The sequence below is a fragment of the Trachypithecus francoisi genome, unplaced genomic scaffold (assembly GCF_009764315.1).
Source record: "Trachypithecus francoisi isolate TF-2019V2 unplaced genomic scaffold, Tfra_2.0 Lachesis_group1, whole genome shotgun sequence".
NCBI classification, from domain to species: domain Eukaryota; kingdom Metazoa; phylum Chordata; class Mammalia; order Primates; family Cercopithecidae; genus Trachypithecus; species Trachypithecus francoisi.
The window spans coordinates 84741484-84748956 of NW_022681454.1; the positions used below are offsets into that span (position 1 = coordinate 84741484).

The 7473-nt window shown below is 34.0% G+C and overlaps 1 non-coding gene across 1 annotated transcript; it reads left to right on the forward strand.

Moving 5' to 3' along the window:
* The first annotated feature begins 496 nt into the window (after positions 1–496).
* LOC117086462 lies at positions 497–602 on the forward strand. The gene has a single exon (XR_004438372.1). It is a non-coding gene; the product is annotated as a U6 spliceosomal RNA (small nuclear RNA).
* The last annotated feature ends 6871 nt before the right edge of the window (positions 603–7473 follow it).

Sequence of the window (7473 nt, forward strand, 5' to 3'; positions counted from 1 at the left end):
CTCAATTTCTTTCCATAGTCTTCCCTTCTCTCCCAGACCTTGGCCTTGTAATTTCTCTCTGCCTTGAGAGTTCTTTGGTATAGAAAAACAGATTTGTTTTTTGTTCCAGCTTTTTCTAGGTCTTCTCAGCAAGAATATAGAAATAAACAAATGGATTTACCTTTATGAAACACATTTTGATAAAGTTTTGACCAGTTTTTAAGACAGATAATATTCTAAATGTCTTGAATTTACTGTAACTGTTATTACCAATTTAACATTTTATAGAATATTTTTAAGTGGAACCTCTTGTATTGACAATAAATTAGCTTTTCATAACATTTAAAAACTGAATAATTAATTGTAAAGACTTATTTTCACTAATGTAATTCTGGAAAATTTTCAAAAAATTACATTTAGGATTTCTAAATGCTGAATTAAAATTTATGTTTATTTGAAAAGAAACTTAGACTCTAACCATAGTTTCTGCAAATATATTTTTATAATTCAGAAACAAATGCTCACTTTGTCAACACACATACTAAACTTGAAATAATACAGAGAAGAGTAGCATGGCCCTCTTCAAGAATGACAAGCAAATTCATGAGACATTTCATGTTTTTTAAGTCCTCAAAGCAATGGCATCAAAAACAAAAAGGGAGACTAATTTAACTTAACTTCTGCACCGCAAAAGAAGTTATCAACAGAGTAAACAGACAACCTACAGAATAGGAGAAAATATTTAAAAACTATGCATTCAACAAAGGTCTAATAGCCAGAATCTATAAGGAACTTAAACAAAATAATAAGCAATAAACAGATGACCTCATTAAAAATGGGCAAAAAACATGGACAGACACACAAGCAGTCAACAAAAAAGAAAAAATGCTACACATCACTAACCATCAGAGAAATGCAAATCAAAACCACAGTGAGATACCATCTCACACCACTCAAAATGATTATTACTAAAAAGCCAAGAAATGACAGTTTCTGGTAATGTTGCTAAGAAAAGAGAAGGCTTATACATTGTTGATGGGAATGTAAATTAGTACAGCTACTGTGGAAAGCAGTTTGGAGGTTTCTCAAATAATTTCAAACAAAACTACTGATATGGTTAAACTTTCTGTCCCCACCCAAATCTCATCTTGAGTTGTGATCCCCATAATCCCCACATGTCAAGGGCAGGACCTAGTGGGAAGGGATTGGATCACGGGGGTGGTTTATCCCGTGCTGTTCTCATGACGGTGAGTTCTCACAAAATCTGATGGTTTATTACTATTACTTTGAGATGGAGTGTTGCTCAGTTGCCAACTGGGGTGCAGTGGCACCATCTCAACTCACTGCAGCTTCCGCCTTCCAGGTCTAAGCAATTCTTCTGCCTCAGCCTCCAGAGTAGCTGGGATTACAGGCACATGCCACCACGCCCTGCTAATTTTTATACTTTTAGTAGAGACAAGGTTTCACCATGTTGGCCAGACTGGTCTTGAACTCCTTACCTCAGATGATCCACCTGCCTTGGCCTCCCAAACTGCTGGGATTACAGGCATGAGCCACTGTTTCCATCCGATCTGATGGTTTTATAAGGAGCTCTTCCCACTTCACTTATTAACACATCTTCCCGCTGCCATGTGAAGAAGTTCCATGCCTACTTCCCCTCCCACCATGATTGTAAGTTTCCTGAGGCCTCCCCAGCAATGCAGAACTGTGAGTCAAGTAAACCTCTTTTCTTTATAAATTACCAAGTCTCAGGCAGTTCTTTATGGAAGTATGAACATGAACAAATACAACTACCATTTGACCCAGCAATCTCATTACTGGGTATACACCCAAAGGAATATAAATTATTCTACCATAAAGACATGCACATATGTTCATTGTAGCACTATTCACAAAAACAAAGACAAGGAGTCACGGTGGATTGAATAAAGGAAATGTGGTACATACACACCAGGAAATACTACACAGTCTTTAAAAAAGAATGAAATCCTGTCCTTTACAAGTAAAATGAATGAATCTAGAAGCCATTTTCCTAGGTAAAGAAACACAAAAAAAGAAACAAAAAACTAAATACCACACATTCTCACTTATAAATGGTAGCTAAACATTGGGTTCTCATGGATATAAAGATGGCACCAACAGATACTGGAGACTGCTAGACAGAGGAGGGAGGTGTGAGTGGGAATCATTGAAAAACTACCTATCGAGTACTATGCTACCAGGGTGATGGGATACATCATACTGTCAACCTCAACGTCATTCAATATACCCATGTAAAAAACCTGTACGTGTACCCTCTGAATCTAAAATAATATTTGAAAGTATGTTTATAAAGAAATAAATATGTACTATAAATCAATATAACTTGATGAAACTAAATTCTTTTATACCAATTTAATACCTGAGAAAATATTTTAGAGAGATCACTTACACAGAGATGAAATTAATTTTTAAGATTATTTCATTTTTATTATCATTCTTTTCTAACTTCAAAACTGAGGTTAAGAGAGAATAAGTGACTTCCATGTGTCACACGACAAATAAATAACAGAGGCAGAACATGCCTCTTTTGACTGCTTCAAACATTCTTAAGTGTCTCATTACTTTCCCACACCTTTAATGCTATGCTCCTGGCTAGTCATTATGCTTTCCCAGCCCCGTAGTTGATAATGACATTTGTTGAAAGTTAAAGCAATGATTATTTTCTGAACTTCTTCACTTCCTGACTTCACAGTCTGATCTGTTAAGCATCATTCATATTTCAGGTTTTGCTATTTTTTTCAAAACCAAACAGACAAACAAATAACAAATAACTTAAATCAATAAGTCAATATATTAAAATTAGGGAATGGATTCCTGCTTTGGCTGAAAGGCCGAACAAATTATTTCAGAATTACATTCCAAGTTCAATACTAGGTAATAACTCTCTTCAAAATGTTTAATTTAAAAACAACTTGAAAATAATTTAAAAATATTATATGTGATTTTTATTCAAAAATATGTAGTATTAATGTTCAAACTACATTTATACCTTTTTAAAAAAAATTTGTGTAAGCACACCATAAATCTTAATGACTGTCTTTTCTTTCTAGTTGCCTCTTACTTTTCTTTTGTTAAATATGTATATTTTGTTTTGCTATAAATAGTCTATCTTTTGAGCCCAGCCAATATGGCATCTGATTATGGCCTTGACATCAATCAGCAGTGCACTTCTCTGAAGGAAATGGTGTAGTCTATGTGTAATTCATATTTTCTTTGTGGTGCATGAGTGCCTATACAGTAATTAAAGCAAGCAGCTAGTGAAATCATGGGTTATTAGGAGGAAATGCTTGTGATTAGAATAAAAGATGATTGTTGCATTAATATTTCAGATGGCAGAGTCTGTAGGAAGGGAAGCTATTTCTGAAAGGACTTAGGGATTCTGCCCTTGGGGTGCATGTGCTAATTCCAAACCCTGTAACTAAAAACCTACCTACATTAATCCAAATAAGCCTGACTACTTGAGATTCACTGGAAGTACAGAGAAATAAATTGTAGAGTATAATAGAGAAGAGGAGAGTGAAATCAATAAATACTGAGCACTCCCATCTATATGTAAAGCAACATGCTAGTTGCTACAGGTTAGAGACAGAGATGTAGAATTCTCTGCCTGACCTCAGAGAGCTTCTATTAGCTGGGGAAACAAGACCATGTACATGGTTGTATTTGAATATCACAATATAATACTGTGTTAATTTTCTATTGCTGCTGTAACAAGTTACCACCAACACAGTGACCTAAAACAACTCAAGTTATGATCTTACAGTTACATAGCTTTGAAGCCTCACACAGTTCTCACTAGGCTAAAATCAAGATGTCTGTAGGGCTGCGTTTCTTTTTGGAAGCTCTAGGGGAGAATTCATTCCCTTGCTTTTTCCAGTTTCCACAGGCTATCCACATTATTTTCCTAGAGTTTCCTTCTTCTAATTTCAAAGACAGCAGTATCAAATTTCTCTCTGACCTGTCTTTTATCATCTTATTTCCATCTGAAGCCAAAAATAAATGGTTATCCATTTTTAAGGGCTTATATGACATTGAGTCTACCTGGATAGTTCAAGATAATCTCTCTACCTCAGTGTTCTGAACCTTGCTCATATCTATAGAGACCCTTTTGACATGGAATGTAATCTATTCACAAGTTCTGGAAATTAGGGCTTGGATATTTTTGTGGGGGTGCATTATTCAGCCTACCATAAATACTAAAAAGATAACTTAAAAATAAAGTTTAAATTAAGATTTAGAGAAAGGGAGAGAGGGAGATCATCGTGAGCAAAATGCTAAGATAAATGTTTATCAAGATAAGTTCATCTTTGAAAAGTAGACTATTTGCTTCTAGATATTTTCTTCTCCTTTTGAATCAAATTTACTTCTAGAAAATAAATTACTTCAATATTTTATAAGTTATTACCATGAATAATAACATTATTTATATTATCTCAATTTATCCTCAAAATAACACTATTAGAGACATATTAATGTTATCCCTGTTTATTTAGATGAAGAAAAACTAGGTTAAGTAAATTGCTCCACATCACATACCTTGTACATTCAGAAATTAAAATTCAACCTCACATAATTGACACCTGTGCCCACAAACTTAACCACCATAATCTATCCATCTTATTTTACATTTTCCTTCAAATTTCTAATATTTTGTTGGAGTATTTTTAATCAGGTTTTTATAAGAGGTATATATTTCTTCTAACACTTTATATTTTGCCACTCTTAGATGTTATTTTCAAATATACCTATTTCTCCTTTCATGTTTATAATATTCTTACTAATTTTTTTCAAAATTTATTTTTCTTTTAATATCTGATGTTGAATGGTTAATTATTTTCTTCAAAAACCTATAAGGTGTGAAGTTAATTTCAGAGTTAATTACGATTTGGCCAAATCTCACAAATATTAAAAGGCAGTGTTTTTATTTTAATTATTTTAAGACAGTTTATAATTGAATTTATGAAGTTTTCCCTCATGATTATTCCTGATTACTACAGAAAACTAAAAATCAAGAAAGCTAAAAGAAAATAAACAATCTTCTATCTGGAGATCTAGAGATCTTAAAAATTTGGCTAGTTGTTTGAATAGCAGCTTTTAGGATTTTGGGGGGAAGAGGATGTGTATTTACAAAAATAAGATCACAGTGAACCTGTTTTTAACATTTCACTTTTCTTGCAGAAATACATGAAGGATATGTTACTATGTTAACAAAACTATCTTTTTGAGTCATCATTTTTGCTAATTGTATAGAAGGCTTTTGATGTGGATGTTATTTTTAACTAATTCTCTATAGTGAGACTATGTTTTTCCAACTTTGTATTGCTATAAACAACAAAGTAATGAACATTTGTATACTTGTAGCTCTATGAATCTATTAATCCATCATCTATTCATTCTCTTCTTGTATCTATTATTATTTGTCTTTCTATTTGATTACATCATTTGTAAGGTAGCATACTGTATTGTTAAGTTTTGGCCTCAGATTTCCTGGAATTGAATCTCTTCTCCAGCACTCAGATTTTCTGATTTCAACTCAGAAAATGTTTAAAAGATGACTTCTCCTAAAATAAGCTTCTCATTTTTAAAAAAAACGTTAGAGTTAAGGTGTTTTTTTTATTTCATGGTTTTAGACATTGAATCAGAAGAGCAGTTTTAAGGTAATATTTCATTTAACAGAGAAGGAAGAGATGTAATACTTTACCACATTAGAAATAATAGCAAAAGCAGTAAAATGAAAATCTAGACATAGTTTATTAATATTCAATGTATCTCTCTAATTGTTCTGTTGTTTTCAACCCAGTTAGTGCCCATATTGTACTATGTATATAATGCCATCTTATGGAGGCATTTCAACTCTCTTTGTACAAGCATTAGGAAAATTTTAATTAAAATTAAAGCTGTACTTCAATTAATAAAAGCATTGCATTAATAAAGGCTGCTTGTATTAAAGAAGGGCAAAAATAACATCTGTCTTTATTTGGTTAATGCTATTAATATACTCAGCCATTGAATATAGTCCAAGTGAATATTGTCTGCTGGCTAACTCTCCTCTCAAGAACAGATATAAAATTTCTGTAGATAGAATATGTTTTACAGAAATCACCTATAACTCAAAGTTTATGCCATGAGTCCTACCTAGTAATCTGAATAAACATTTCTTGAATTGAACATAATTTATTGCCAGGTGGTTGGGTCTATTGTTGTGGGTGACCTGTGGACAACTTCTGGAGACAGAGTGATTCACTGACATTGGGCAGGCTGTGAATCTAAACATAGTTATGTTCATATGTAGTTCTCATCAATATCAGCATCAGCTAAAAAAATACAAAGTCTTTGTGGTTGAGTCATTCTCTAATTCAATTTTACTTAACTAACTAAACTTAAAAAAGAAAAATGCTGTGAAATGAAAGACATTTGAGGAGAAAGAGTATAAGCAAAGAGTATAAAAGGAAATCCCAAGTTTGTTTCCTAAATAATACAGCTGAGCCTTGAGTATAGACCTAATACTTTTCTGTGTCATCATCTTTCTTATGTTAACTTTGGACCAGTGAGCTACATCTATTTTATTTCTGAGTTGTGATGTTTAATATTGAGTGTTAACTGACTGGATTGAAGGGTGCAAAGTGTTGATCCTGGGTATTTCTGTGAGGATGTGACCAAAGGAGGTTAACGTTTGAGTCAGTGGACTGGGAAAGGCAGACCCACCCTCAATCTTGGTGGGTACCATCTAATAAATCAGCTGTCAGTGTGGCCAGAATAAAAGCAGGCCGTGGAAAGATTAGACTAAGTTTTCTGGCCTCCATCTTTCCCCCATGCTGAATGCTTCCTGCACTCTAACATTGGACTCGAAGTTCTTCAGTTTTTGGACTCTTGATCCTACACCAGTGGTGGTTTGCCAGGGGCTCTTGGGCTTTTGGCCACAGACTGAAGGCTGCACTGTCGGCTTCCTATCTTTTCTGGTTTTGGGAATCAGACTGGCTTCCTTGCTCCTCAGCTTGTAGACAGCCTATTGTGGGACTTCACCTTGTGATTCTGTGAATCAATACTCCTTAGTAAACTTCCTTTCATATATACATTTATCCTATTAGTCCTGTCCCTCTAGAGAACCTTGATTAATACAGATTTTGGTGCCAGGATTGGTTCTAGAGGAAGAGAATTTTGAGGATGTAGATTTTTAGTTGTTTGGGGGGATTCTGGAGTTGGCTGCTTAATATGATTAGACCCCAAAAGGCTAAGGACTCTACTTCTAATAGTGTGGAGAACACTGATAGTTTTTGGGGTGAACTGGTTAGAAACTTATGCAAAATAAATGCATTTGATACTCCTGATTCACCGCTCTTGAGAAGCAAGGAGTTTAGCGACTATACATATCTTTGACCATATGCAGAGAACCAAGGAATATAATGAAGTTGTTTGGTTGCTCCTAAGTTCAGTGGACAAAGGGAAGAAAGA